The sequence below is a fragment of the Lathyrus oleraceus genome, chromosome 1 (assembly GCF_024323335.1).
Source record: "Lathyrus oleraceus cultivar Zhongwan6 chromosome 1, CAAS_Psat_ZW6_1.0, whole genome shotgun sequence".
Taxonomy (NCBI): Eukaryota; Viridiplantae; Streptophyta; class Magnoliopsida; order Fabales; family Fabaceae; genus Lathyrus; species Lathyrus oleraceus.
Genome location: NC_066579.1, coordinates 410,690,786 through 410,706,634, shown reverse-complemented (window position 1 = coordinate 410,706,634; position 15,849 = coordinate 410,690,786). Strand labels below are relative to the sequence as shown.

Here is a 15,849-nt window from a genome sequence, read left to right as displayed (position 1 = left end):
TTATTAATTTCTTTAATTAATTAAAATCAAATTAAATTTCGACGACCGATCACACTACGCAGAGTTAGCCGGGGGTCCGCTGCCCGGTTCAGCGGACAGTGGTCAAGGGGGCAGCGCCCCTGCTCGAAAATTTTAATGAACAATTCATTTAAAATTGACGTTGTTTTTCATATCAACACTTGATACTTCAAAGCACTTTTTCTAGGCGAACGGGTGAATTTTTTCTTGCGTTAACCGGTTAACCATATGCGTTAACCGGTTAACACTGTTTGAAAACTTTTAGAAAATTCTTTTCTGTCTTGCGTTAACCGGTTAACCATATGCGTTAACCGGTTAACACTGTTTGAAAATGTCTTGGAAAACTGTTTTCCGCCTTGCGTTAACCGGTTAACCAAATGCGTTAACCGGTTAACACTGTTTGAAAATCTCAAAAAATTTATTTCGCATTGCGTTAACCGGTTAACCATATGCGTTAACCGGTTAACACTGTTCCAAAAATGTTTAGAAGGCTGTATTCAGTTTCTCGTTAACCGGTTAACCCTATGCGTTAACCGATTAACACTGTTCGAAAAAGTGTTTAGAAAGCACAACTCTTGTGCAGTCAAACCCCAATCGCATAACTCTCTGACAACACAACCCTTGTGCCGTCACTAACCCTGATGCACCAATTTCAGACCGTCAAACACATCTCGATTGTTAATTCAGTATGATTGATCAACACGTCATTGCTTCACCATACTAATGTCGGATCAAGAAGCAAACGACCATTGATTGCTCAAAGGAAAACAATCACTGAGGGTTTGAATGAACGAAACGAGAACACTATATCATATATAATGTATTTTGCATCAGGATTACATATATCACATATATGTAACTTGATCGATCTCAATTTAACCTTTGATTCATTTTGTCTTTAATCATATTATTACAGAACAAAAACAGTTATCAGATTCATGGTTTCGTAAGTGGCTCTGATACCACTGTTGGAGAATTGCCATCCAAGGCGCAGCGGAATTTAAAAATTTCTCCATTTAATGATCCTTACGAATGGGCATGATCAGTGATAGAATCGTTACCTCTTGTGGCGATTCAAACCTTTGGTGCAGATCTCTGATAATGATCAAAACCTTTGATACAGATCCACGGGGCGATCACGAATGTTGAACGATGACAACGTCTCTATTCAGTCCACACGAACGGATTCCTTCAATCGCAGTGCTAGCTGTTATGAATGAAGGCTTTGAGTGAGAGAAAGAGGGAAACAAAATTCCAAGTCTCTACTTGAATTTCAGTCTGAGTGGAGTGACAATGCTTCTACCCAAGGGGTTCTATTTATAGAACCACTTGTGTGGGCTTCAAGCTAAAAAGCCCACTTAAGTGTATTTTGCCCATATCTCATAATATGCCAAAATCACTTAAGTATTTGGTACCTTACCATATTTCGTTTCCACTTAAGTGCACCGTACCTTACGGTGTTCCTTAGTTACTCTATTTCTCATCAATCCGTCCTTTGTGTGTGACCCTATAGGTTTTCGCGGCGTTGACAATTATATTAAATCACGCATTTAACATAATAAACAGTGAGCGGTATCTAGCAACACATCACTGCTACCCAAGTCACGAAAATGTCATGTGATCTGACAAAACCTCCTGTGATAATAATCATGTGTATAATTACCCCTTTGCCCTTATGTCTATATTGAACACAAGGTATAGACCGTGTCACCCTTGTCCAGTTCAATATTGGGCCCATAGACATTTATCCTGTTACGCAGGATTGGCAAATTCCATCTAGGACACTCATGTCCCTCAGCATGCTTCTTGGAGTACCCATCAACTGTCTTTATGGTTATCCAGTTACGGACAACGTTGGATCAGCAATAAAGCACTCGACTCTAGGGACTTTATTAATCAACCATAATAAAGAAAATGTCTTTTATTATTAATAAATAGTTCGATACAAGTACCAAAAGTATTGGCCTTTAGGGCTTACACCAACAGAAGAAAGAAACCCCATCCACCAGTCGTTTCACCTTCAACAAGAGCAAAGGCAATGGGATAGACATTGTTGTTGCCGTCTTGTGCAACCGCCATGAGCAAAGTACCCTTGTATTTTCCGTATAACCAAGTGTCATCAATTTGAATAATAGGTTTGCAGAATGCGAAACCTTTGATGCACGGGTCAAATGCCCAAAAGAGACAGTGAAAGATTCTATTACCTGTAGCATAGGTTCCGTTTGGCGTCATCGCTGGCAATGTCTCCATAATTGCCACAGTTCTTGGGACATATGTTTTTAGTGCCCATAAAAACCGTGGCAATTCCTTGTATGAATCCTCCAAGTTATCGAAAACTTGTTCAACAACCTTTGTCCTCGCAATCCAGGCTTTCTTGTAAGATGAAGTATAATTATATGTTGTTCTGATATGGGATATAATCATACTCACCTTCATTGATGGGTCTTTATTAACCAACGGCAGAATGTCTTGACATATCAACGTTGCACTTAGTTTACGGTGATCTTGTTCAATGTTAGTTGCAATGCAACTGTGAGGTGGGTCTATTGAAGCGATCTCCCAAGAGTCGTTTTTCTTCTTGTAAGACGCAGCCAAAAGAAACTTACAAAGCATGTTACGACATTCGATAACATACCTTCTAGAATCAGTGTGTTTCACTGTAAAATCAGCAGAGTTGTTCATGTGGATTTTTTTGATAGCCAAAACACATTCTTCTTTGGTACGAAACATGTCTCCCACCTTTAATTCGCCTTCTGATCTCGGATACGGATTATAGAAAACATTGTTGGATGTTTCATCGTCGTGCAAATCCATATTTGTCATATGTTGAGGCGGGTTGTAGACATGACTAAGAGGTATTGGTGGTGGTTGATCATCATCTTCATTGTCGTTGTTCAGCATGCAATCAACCTGTATCTCAGTCTCCTCTTCTTCTTCATCAACGACGTCCACTTCTGCTTCTGCTTCTGGGTTGACGTCATCTGACTATTGTGGATCAAATTCACCAGATTCATCCTGACTGGTTAGTTGAGACTGTTGAGATGGTATACATGGTTGAAGAGTAATGTACAACTCAATACAGTTGCAGCCTGAATGTTCATGACTAATAAACATGTATTCAACAGCTTCATCGTCTTGTACCTTAAGGGCGAAATACTTGCATTGACTATTCTAAAAAAATATTGGATTTTGATATGTGATCTTTGACACAATACCCGATCCTATACAGGATTGTATTCTTTTTTTCAAATGCAAGAAGGTTGCATTTCTCTTAATCGTGAGTCTAATGGTATCGGTGTTTCGAAAATAAAAACCATATAGCTCAGACTCGTATGTTTCACCGTTGCAGTGAACGTTGACACTGTATAATGATGAAGATGACATTGTGTAGATGAAAACTATTTTCTTACTGCAAATGAATGTGAGTGAAGTGTCTTTGATGTTGATAGTAAGACACTTAAATAGAGGAGTGAAGTGTCTCACATGCTAGCTAGTTCGAAGTGACGTGTCGCACATGCAATCTACTCCGAAGTGACGTGTCGCACATGCAAGCTACTCCGAAATAATGTGTCAACCATGCAAACTACTAAGAAGTGACATGCTTAGCATGCAAGAGAGAGGACAGCCACGTGTCAGACATGTAGACACACACTCCAAATGAATTGGCGCCCCACTCATTCCTTGCACATGGGCGCCAATTCAAGTGGAGATAGGCATGGCAACATAACCCATACCCGTAGGTACCCACCCGAACCCGCCCCGAAGTTGACGGGGAAAATCCGCTTTAACTGGGTTTGGGTTTTCCCTGATTATAAAATATGGGGACGGGTCGGGTAATGGGGACACTAGTACCCGCCCCGTTTATTTTATTATGTACATTATTATTATTTTTTGATAATTTAGAATATTAAATATGTGGCTAAAGTTTTGATATTTTAATTTTAATTTATTATTTAAAATATTTGAAATGTATGTATGAAATTTTTTTAGATTGTTTTATTTTATTATTTGTAATATAATTTTATTTTGGAAAAAATAAATATTTCTATTAAAAAAATTGATTTCATTAAATGAATGGTGGCGGGACGGGGATACCCGAACCCGTTTGGGACGGGTTTGGATTTTGATTCTCCATCCCCGTTTGGGTTTGGGGCGGGGAACGGGGATTGTTTTGGGATTTGGGTTTGGATTTGGGGGAGGTAAAAACCGTCCCCGACCCGCCCCGTTGCCATGCCTAAGTGGAGACACCTTGTCAAAGCATGCATTCAGACCTCGAAACCAAGCAATCAGACCTAGGTCTTGCATGCATGTCCCTATGGAGGCGCCAATGAATGGCGACCCCTCTTAAAGGTTGTACATGGTCGCCAATTCAAGTGGTAGTGCTGACTTGTCTGACTACCTCAACAGACCTTCTCCTGTAGTTGGTAGTGACGCTCTTGGCCCCTCAGATGCTCAAACACCGGTACCGAATCATCAACGTGGGTTAGGGCCGCGGGTTAGGGTAGCTAGAGGATGTGGGACCAGAGGTCGGTTAGGTGATCCCGGTCATCACCATTAGGTTTCTTTGTGTAAACGGCAAATTTTATTAATATCAATTGATCCTATATCAAATTTATCTATCATGTATACCATTTACCAAAAAAAAATAGCATTTTACACTGAGGCTCCAATTGAATTGGGGTCAAGCCCTACACAAGGGCGCAAATTGGATTGGCTGGGGCATCTGCCCTAACCAATCCAATTTGCGTCTCCATTCAATTTTTAAGAGGAGTCTCCAATTCAATTGGCAACTCCTCATAAAAGTGGGGTAGTTTGGGAATTTTTTTGAAACAAGGGGTATTTTGGAATTTTCCTTGAAAAAATGGATTATTTTCGTAAAAAATTCTATAATGCTAATCCATATATTCTAATTTCAAGGAGATGTGTATTAATAAAGTGAATATAATATACTATATGTAAGTAATAAAATCCAACCATTGTGAATCATAACTTAATATAACATATATATAAAAGATGTATTCATTTAAAAAAAATCAATAAAGCCAATATATGTAAGGCTAAATTATGGGAAAGATCATAACTTAATATAACATATATAAAAGATGTACTCATTTAAAAAAATTAATATAATATAATATATCTAAGGCTAAATTATGTGGACACAAGTTAACAAATCTATTTATAAAAAAATTATATTAAAAAAATAATTTTAAATTTTCATTTTATTTAATTTTTAACTTGTACCATTAAAACACAAGTTAGCATTATATATATATATATATATATATATATATATATATATATATATATATATATATATATATATATATATATATATATATATATATATATATATATATATATAAAAGTAGGTCGATCCAACCATAGTGATTGCAAGGTAGGGAAAGAACATAACTTCAAAATAATACTAATAAGAATGAAGGTATATTAATACATTTGAAATAAATGAAGAAAGGTGGGAAATCTGAATTTGAAAAAAGAGAAGAAATAAAAAATTGAGAGAAAATTAATAATGATTGAAAGCCAGAGCATGATTTCCACAATACTATCACCTAAATGTTTCCTCAAACTCTCATCTGCTGTCTTGAAACTTAGGTTCTTGCAAGATGTAACTATTGTCATTTTAAGTCAATAGCATAATCAAATGTAACAATTAAAGCCTTGGCAACATGATTCTTGCAATAACAGTCATCTAGAAATCCCAACAACAAACAACAGTTAAATCTCTTTTAATCCAATTCTAAACATATGAATCACCTCTTGATGAGCAGATCTTCTGCATCACTCAGTCTGCCTAGCAAGCTTAATTTTTTTCAACACATATCTACAAACAAACCATGAAAGAAAAAAATCTTAAATCATCAAACCTCAGTTTCCCCGGACCTACAAATTGATTAGCTGTCATTAATTTCATGATATTCACAGACAAATGGAGGTCCTAACCTTGTTTTCTCTAAGGTTTGGACTCGTGTGCAGATCTTTTACTCATACCTTTTCTCTCAAAAGGATTGTTACTGAAACATGAATCACATATACATGTTCTATGCAGGGAGATGGAAAATGATATCAACAAATTTCTTTAGTATTAACAGCAATGCTCATTGCAGAAACCTTCAACCGTTAATAATATCACAACTATCAACAAACAAAAATCGCAAAGTTCTAGATTGAAAATCAAGTGGAAAACCTAAAAGTAATTGCAAAGTAGAATGCTTCATATCTGATGCTAACATTCATAAGCACCCGCCATTTGGACGAAGAAGATTGAAACAAAAATCAAGGTTAAACAAAAAGAACCCAATACATAAAAAATCAAGGATTAAAATAAACACAATGAGAAAAAGATTGTTAAAGAACTAACTTTGAGAAAAAACATTAACTTTAACTTGAATGTTTTTAGAGTTTCTAAACTAAATCATTTAAATCCAAAAACATAGCATAAATACAAATAAAGTTAGTATACACACATACAAAAATTGATTCTCGTAATGCTATATATAGAACAATAAAACACAAAAATAAGAGAACATAGATAAATTCAGATTTCTGGAAGCACAAAATATAGATAAAAAAATGTGAAAAAAACAGGGGGAAAAACATGCCGATCAACAAACATTCCTACTTAAAATAGTTGGTTTGGATCGGGCCAAAAAACAAAAACAGGAAAAAAAATCAATAAGAATGGAAAACAAAAGAGAAACATAAAAAAATATATAATTTTGAATCGACATGAAGGAACATTGTTTGTGTCATATTGTGAAACATGAAGTACAAACTTGGTTTGTTTTGGTTGAGCTGAGTTGTAGTTGATGAAAAATTCAATAGATGAAGAAAATGATGATGGAGTGGGAGCTAGACAACATGAAATTAGATGATGGGGTCGGAGAGAGAAATGAGAGAGTAGGTAGAAAAGAGTGTGGCTTTTGACATCTTTGGTTCGGTCACAATGATTACCATTGAGAAGCAAAATTGGAAGACATAAAGTTGGTTTCAAAATACAAGTTAGATATACATGTGCAATTGGAAATAAAGTGGAACTTAATAGACTTCTTACTCAATCCTATAATTAGAAATGATATTTTGATTGTAAAAAGTAATTTTTGGACACAAATTAACTTTATTTTGATGATGTATAAAATTTTAAGGGAAGAGCATCATTTTCCACAATATTGAATTTTCTAAAATTGTTGTGAATATTTTTTTATGTTTTAACTGTTTGATTTTTATTACTTACGAAATTTGTTGGGGATTAAACCAAAATTTATGTTACTTGATTTTTCAATAGAATACCAAATAAATTCATTTTATGCATTTTTATCATTTTTTAAAAGTCCAGTGCCGAATTTATGCATTTTTATTATTGCATTTTACCAGTGGATTATAGAAAAATTCCAAATGAAATACATTACTTGTGGATTTCTCTGCAAATTTTAAAATATATGCATTTTATGCAATTTTACTAGATTGTAAAAGATCAATGCATATTTTTAAGCATTTTAAAAAAAATACAGTGAAATGCATAGGATTTTTTAAAAAAATTGGTATTGGGCATTTTTTTAATATTTTTTAATTATTTGAAATATTTTATTTTTTGGAAAAGAATAATATTGATTGAAAGTTTTCCAAAATACAGTACAACTCAAGGGATCAAAGATCCATTACAATAACCTTATATACCAACCAAACTTAAAGTTATGGCCGCATAAGCTGAGCAATTTTACTTTTAAGCTTAGGTCTATTTCAACATATACACTATAACATCAATAATAGGATCCCATATATTTGTTTTATCACAAGATTTTCCAAAACAAATTGCATTCCTATACTTTCAACTTTTATAGATGGCTTTCGAGAAGGCACACTTATAAATTTGAGCCCTACAGCCCATTCCCTTATAGCCATTGATGATCCATTGCAATTTTGCATTTCATCCTTTGGGTGTATGCAAGTTCTGTAGCCAATCAAAAAAATTCTTCCAAATTTTTTGCATCTCTAAACATTGGAAAAATAAGTGATGTAGACTCTCTTGTTGGTCACAAAAAATACAGCTATCATTAGCTATAAATCCAAACCTATGGAATCTTTCCTTTGTGACCAACCGATCTTGACAACTCAGTCAAATGATGACAGTCCGTCATTGTATGAATTTAGTCGAGAAATCGGATCAAAACAAATGAAAGATGAGCTAAAATAAAGAATAAACACCAAAGAATAAGGGGGAAATAGTTAAGTGTGAATAAATTGGACTTAGTAAAAATTCAGGTGAAAAAGGGAGCAAAAGAGTGCAGCATCGGGAAAAATGACGCGCACCATCGTGCGCACGATAGTGACATAAAGGTTGCATCACGCGCACGATGACTCCTTTTTCTAAGCTTTTTTTAACGCGTCTGATCCATTCTAAGCTCTTTTTAAGGGAATTTTTTTTTAACTTTAACAAGGGTTACAAATTTTGGAGATAGAAGCACGATTTTGACAGCATCAAGGGTGATTTTGAGGGCACTGAAAGTCATTACTTCAAGGGAATTCACATGATAGCCTCATCTATTATTTTGGTATTTTAATATGAATAATAAGTAGTTAAAGTCCTCTATGTTAGGTTGTGTTATGATGAACTTATTTTATTATTGTTGGGCAATATGTTGATTTGACTTTGTATGAACCTTTTGATCTATAATACTATTTAATTATATATTATTCTTAATGCTTTTTATGTGAGATACTCTTTTAAATTGATTTTGGGCACATAGGAAATATTGACCATTTGTCTATGTGTTAGACCTAGGGAAATTGTTATACTTATGCTGGTTGAATAGGAATAAGAGACCCCGAGTAGTTGAATATGGAATTAATGTTCTATGCATCGCATAATCCTGCTTACGCTGGTGGACTAGGGATAGGAAGCTCCGAGTAGTGATTAGTGAGTTATTTTGCAAGGGGTCGGTTATAGTGGCTTTGTTAATTCTTCGTGGGGTTATAGTGTAAGATCGTTCATATAAGGTATCAAACATCAACAGTGGAGAAATAGGGGATTCTAAACACAACCTGGCCGCTTTCATCATTCTATTTGAACACTTATTTACTTTTCGCATTGCAAAATTGACCCCCTACTATTTTCCATTCATTGCACATATTTTGTCTTGTTAAAAAATAGTCCATGTGGATTCGATCTTTATTACTGTGACACTATCGGTACACTTGTTGTGAACTATCAAATTTTTAGTGTCGTTGCCGAGGACTATTGATATTTCAATAAGGCGACTTTTGTGCAATGTGTTATATTCTTTTCACTTTTACAACATTTATTTAAATTTTTATTTGTTTCTATTTTTGAGAAATACTATTGTGGGTATTTGTTCTTGTTGGTGAAATACAGGTGTTGAAAAGTTTACCATGGCAGAACCAAGAGCACAAACTATGGGGGACTACCGTAGAGCTACTGACGCATCAGTGGTTTCTTGGGAGTTTATTCCAACTACTCCTGTAAATTTCAACATCAAATACTTCGTGCTTTCAGATTTAAGGGATAAACCATTTGGCGGAAATGCAATCAGTGACCCATGGGAACATCTAGCAAGGTTCCACAAGACATCATCAATGTGTCAACCAGATGATATTACGGAAGATCAGGTTAAACTGAAATTATTAAACTTCTCTTTGGCGGGGAGAGAGAAAGCTTGGTTACTACGTCTTACAAATGGAGTAATCAGAACTTGGGGAGAATTGGAAGACAAATTTTTGAAAAGATTCTTCACTACAACATAGTTCACGGAGAGAAGAGCCGAAATTACACAATTCGAACAACAAGAGCTTGAATCTCTTTACGATGCTTGGGAGAGGTTTAAATTATTGATACGCAGATGCCCTAATTACAAGATGAGCAATATGGAGCAAATGCGGAATTTTGCAAAGGGTCTCCAAATGCAAGTTTGAATGCTTTTAGATGCATCTGGAGGAGGTACAATCAGAACATTGATTGAACCGTAAGTAAAAGAGTTGATAGAGAATATGAGTCTAATTGAATACAACTTTGCTATTACTAGATAGTTTAACAGGGTAGAAACAAAGAATAAATATCACAATAAGTTAACTTTAGGAGGATACGAGGAGCTTCTAACAAAGTTGGAAGTACTAAATCAAAATTTGAATGTAGCAAGTACAACGCATGAATCTTCAAACGAGGTAGTATTTTTATTATGTGCTAATTATGGGGAAGAACATTTTGCAAGAGATTTTATCGAAGAACAACTTATGGGAGAAGTACAAGTTGTAACTCTGAATTCCATTCGAAGAGCAACACAAACAGAGACAAAATTCAAGATCTCATCGTTGGAAGAAACTTTGACTCAATTTATGTTGACAACGCAAACCAAATTCTTGAATGTTAACAGATTACAGAGCTCGTTGAACGAGAAACATGAGGGCTCAATGAAAATACTGGAAGGACAAATGTCTAACCTATCCCAATAAATCATATCATTAGCACATGAAAGGGGGGACTGTGACGCCATAGAATTAAGGAACTGCATGATTCCCTTAGCTCCCAACAGAAACAAACAGTGGAAAAGAGCAATGAGAAAGATGAGAAACCAAAATCCACACCAACAAAAGATGAGGCTTCTGGTGAGACTCTTGAGAAGTATGAGAAGAATAAACCTAATGTCGACACTATGTCTATCGTGTCTCAAAGAATCTCAAAGGCTTTAGTAAATCCCCATCCATTAGGGTGTAATTGTGAGGGAGCTATGTTTAGGGTTTGAGAAGGTCAGATTCGAAGTCAGTAAATAGAAAATGAACTTTAAAGTCTTTAAAAATATCCATTCGACACTTCTTTTCTATGAATAGTGCACACCCTTTCACCAGTTACACATGGGTTCAAAATTACGTCCTCTTCATTTCCAGTAGAAGACCAAAGTAGTGGAATAGAGCTAGGAGATATAGCTGTCATCAACAATAATGTGGTTGTATCTCAAAACCTCTTTGTCTATCAAAGATCCAGTTGCGTCCATTTGAATATATGGAAAACCAGAGGAGGAAGACTCTAAACCAGTGTTACTAGTAGATGATGGGATTTCACCGTAAACTTCTCTAATAATTCGGTCAAACTCCACTTTATTCAAATAACCTTCGCATTCTCGCATACAGGTATTTCAAATCCTATTCCTATTACTAGCGGTAAGAATGATTGAATATGAAGACATAACAATAATAAAGGAAAAAGAAACAGATAAGGAATGATACTTGAAGTTTGAAGTATGGGAGACCAATTGATAGATACTCAGGGAGAGAAATGTTTGGAAGAAATACTTGGAAGAGATATTTGAACAAAAGCTAAACCTTTAAAAGAAATATAGTTGTAGCGGTCAAAAATTTGTAGCAAAAGGAAAATGATGAAGTGGGAGTTCCCATAAAAATCATCATGATAAGGAGAGAGAAAAACTTGTCATCGTTAAAAAGTGACTGGTAAAAGTCGAGTATCCCATCATGCAGAGGTCGAGGAAGACTTTGACTCTGAGTCAAAAGAGAATTTACGGGCTTTTCTTGTCCGAACACTTTGATCTTTCAGACCTCGTGCTCGAGAGACTTATGTACATCCCAAAAAGTTAGTTGACCAAGTAAGGTATGAGATCGGCGAAGCCTATTTAGCACACAAGTTCTTTGAGGTCGAGTTAGTATGACAATTGAGTATGGTAAGGTTATCAGATCAGATAGCCAGCTTGTCATTCACTAACCGGAATCCGGTTAGATTATCGGAGTAGGCAAGATGGATTCGAACTCATATACAATCGAGAATGATTCGGTTAGTGCAAGTCGGATCCGACAACGAGGCTAAGATGTCATCTGAAGGATCATAAGGAACGGTTACGAGATGATACATTATGGCAATGGAGTTATATTTAGTGAAAGGACGGACGTTACATGGTAATTATAAGGAAACACACGTTATTGTCATAAGTATTTATGAAGAATATGGAGTGTCTATCAAAGAAAAAGGGAAGGAGATGGATACCTATAAATAAGAGGATGGTTGGAGGATAAATGACAAGCACAAACGAGACAAACACACATACCAGACACTCCAACAATTCATCTTAGACTCTCCTTAACTTAAAACTGAAAAATCAACATTTTAGTGTTTTTTAGCAAGAACATATTGGACAACCACTATGTGTATTTTTCACTTGTCGGGGATAGGATATGAAGTTATGTTACATACTCACTAAAATAGTTACGGTTAATATTAGATTCTCATCTTGGTCTAGTTTTGTATTGGACCTACTTTTTTCTGGTGCAATAAGTATTTAATATTGAGGTTAAGGTGTATGTATTGGTACGCGTGATTAGACTTATAGTTCTTTGGATTATATTGGTTCACAACCCTGGAACCACGAAGTCAGGTGAGAGAAAATTTTACCACATACCCCTACTTTTATTCTTATATCTCTATATTTTATAAAAAATATCAACTTTGTCCTCGTATATTTTTAACTAATTTATTTTATTTTATTTAAAAAATTAACTTTTATTTTATGTTTTAGAAGACTTTGCAACAGAGTTTCATTACTTTTTATTTTGTATACTGGAAGACTTTGCAAAAGAGTTCCGATAATCAATTTTTAACATTAACTTTTATTTTGTGACTTTGCAAAAGAGTTTCGATAGTCAATTTTTTAACTTTTATTTTGCGTATTGAAAGACTTTGTAAAAGATTTTCGATAGTCATTTTAAAAATATTTTTTAACTTTTATTTTGTATACCGGAAAACTTTACAAAAAAGTTTTGATAGTCAGTTTTTTTAAACATTTTTTAACTTTATTTTGTGTACCGAAAAACTTTGTAAAATAATTTTGGTAGTCAATTTTTTGTGTATTAGAAGACTTTGAAAAAGAGTTTCGATTATCAATTTTTTAAACATTTTTACATTTTATTTTGTATACCAAATAACTTTTTAAAAAAGTTTTGGTTGTCAATTTTTAATATTTTTTAATCTTTTAATAAACTATATATATGAGGATTTTTTTAATTAAAAAATATAATGTAGCAGTGGAGAGATAAATATGGGGTATGGGGAAAAAAATCTCATGAGAACGAGATGTTTAAAAGCATTATTTCAATCTAGGGATGACAATTTGACTCATCCCCAATGAACACCCGCAAATTTACCCACAACGGGTAGGGTAAAAACCCGTAAAAACGGGTATGGGCATGAGCTTGGGTACTTACCCATAAAAAAAACGAGTATGGGTGCGGGTATGAGCACTTTGGTACCCAATCCGCCCCATACCCGCACACTATATATTTATGTAATTTTATTTTTATTTATATATTTTAGTTTATATTATTATATAAAAATATATGTCTATCAATTATAAAACATATATTAATGATAAGCCATTACATATTTAATATAAGTGTTTGTTTATTTTAACAATAAATTGTTTGAAGTTTTTTAATGTTTTTAAAAATTTAAAATTATATGATATTTTATAATTGATCTATTTATTTTTAATAGAAATACAGGTCACGAGTACGGGTATGGGTATTTACATACCCACTGAGCACGGCTACGTGTGCTAACTTTGGCACCCAAACGGGTATGGACTCGAGCACGAGGATTTTTTCATATTGCGGTATGGGAATGAGTATTATAGTACCCTGTCCAAACCCTCCTCATTGTCATCCCTATTTCTATCTACCAACCTCTCAAACTTAAAGCTCGGTAGAGACGAAATACTTAAAATATTATTTTAATTCAAAACTGCATAATAAAAAAATTTAACATCTTATTACTTTTTTATATCACTTTAATAATATATCAAATAATTTAAAATATTTTAAATTCAAATATATATATATATATATATATATATATATATATATATATATATATATATATATATATATATATATATATATATATTTTTACTCCAAAATTAACTTTAAAGATTTATTTCAAATTTTATCACTCTATTTTCTTTTAATTTAACCGTTTTAATTAACTATTTATACTTTAAAATAAGTAAAATATTTTTAAAAAATATTATATAAATAAATTCAACATCGTCATCAAAAAAGGATTATATATAATGATTAAATATTAAATTTTTATATTAAATAAAATAATTATATTAAAATTTCATATAATAATATTTTAGTGGGTATTTGTGCATCAACATCAAATATAGGGGTGCGGTTCGAAATCACTTAAAAATATAATTAGATTAAAAAATTTATATGTAACAATGCTTTAATATTGGTGAATGCACTTTACTTTTAAATAAATATTCCATAATTAAAATTTTAAGAATTTATCAATAAAATTTTGAAACTAAAATAATAGTAATCATTGAAAAATTATTTCATTTTTCAGATTTTTTATTAACTTTGAACATAAATTTAAAAACAAAATTTTAAGATAAAAGAAATTAAGAAAACAATTATTTTAATACAGTTTCAAAAATTAAAAGTTTAGAATTATGTCAAAAACATAAATATTTAGTCCTTTAAAAAAAATATAGTTTTCAATCTCTATCTATGAATTTTATTATTTTAGTTTTTTTTAAATTACGCGTAAGTATATAATTTTAAACTACTATATAATTTTGGTATATTTACTTTTTTTAATAAAATTCTTATATTAAATAAAAATATTAAGGATTTATACTAGTAAGTGCATTTTATTTTTATTTAGATAGTGTTTAAAAAATTAAAAACTCTTCCATGACCTATTTTTTTTATTTGGAAAGAAGTGTTAACAAATTAAAAACAGAGTTTTAAGAGAGAGATGTAATTAAAAAGGAAATTATTTTAGTTTAGTTTAAAAATCTAAAATTATTAATCTTGTTTCAAAAACCTATAAAAATATTAGTTCCAATAAATTATTATTTTTAATTTAACAGTCAGCCAGAAAATATAATTTTGTTGATTTTATTTAATATAAATATTTTGGCTTTATTATTTTTTTAAATGATTAATTTGTACGTTGTACATATATAATCTTCAACTAATATATCAAAATTTGGTCAAGTTATTAGATTTAATATATATATTTAATCTTCAACCATTTGATATTTTTATATAATATTTTTTATGGTGTTAACTTTATTTGATATAGATGTTTTTTTCTAATTATTTTTGGAATATTTTTTATATAATAATTAATTAAATCCGTTAAATTAAAAAAAAAATAGAAGATTAAGATTTAGAATAAAAATACTATCCTTAAATAAAAATTGGGTAATGCTAACTTGTGCACACAAGTTAAGATTTAAATAAAGAAACATTGTATTGAGAATTGTGTATTGGTTATATTAAAAATATAAAATATAATATTTTAATTATTGTTTTCAATATAAATTTTCTATAAATGTGTTTCTTAACTTGTGCCCTAAAAGTACAAGTTAGTATTACCCATAAAAAATTTCTCAATTTATTTATTTATTAAACTATTTTACCTTTTTATAAAATTAATTGTTTAGTTTGAACTTATAACTTTAGTTTATATAGTCAAACAACCCCTATAATAGATAAATAAATTAGTTCAACCATTTCCATTAATTTAATATTATTTTACTACTTTTTCATAAATTCCTTTTTTATTATCAAATATATTCTCTTTCTTTAAATAAACCTCTCACAATAATTTTTTTCTTATAAAATAATATTTTATTTGAATTTTCTACAAAAGTCAATAAATAAAGTTTATAATAGTGGCAAATAAAATAGTGTAATAATAGTAAAAAAAAACAATCATTTTAAAATAGAAAAGAGTTTAATAAAAATACACCGTATAAATAATTTACACTATCATTC

The 15,849-nt window shown here is 32.1% G+C and overlaps 1 long non-coding RNA gene across 1 annotated transcript; it reads right to left on the bottom strand.

The window, feature by feature from the left end:
* Nucleotides 1-5,552: 5,552 nt before the first annotated feature.
* On the bottom strand, nucleotides 5,553-6,463 carry LOC127115835 (uncharacterized). Its single transcript, XR_007800891.1, has 2 exons — nucleotides 5,983-6,463; nucleotides 5,553-5,863 (listed from the first exon to the last, which is right to left on the bottom strand). It is a non-coding gene; the product is annotated as an uncharacterized LOC127115835 (long non-coding RNA).
* Nucleotides 6,464-15,849: the final 9,386 nt, after the last annotated feature.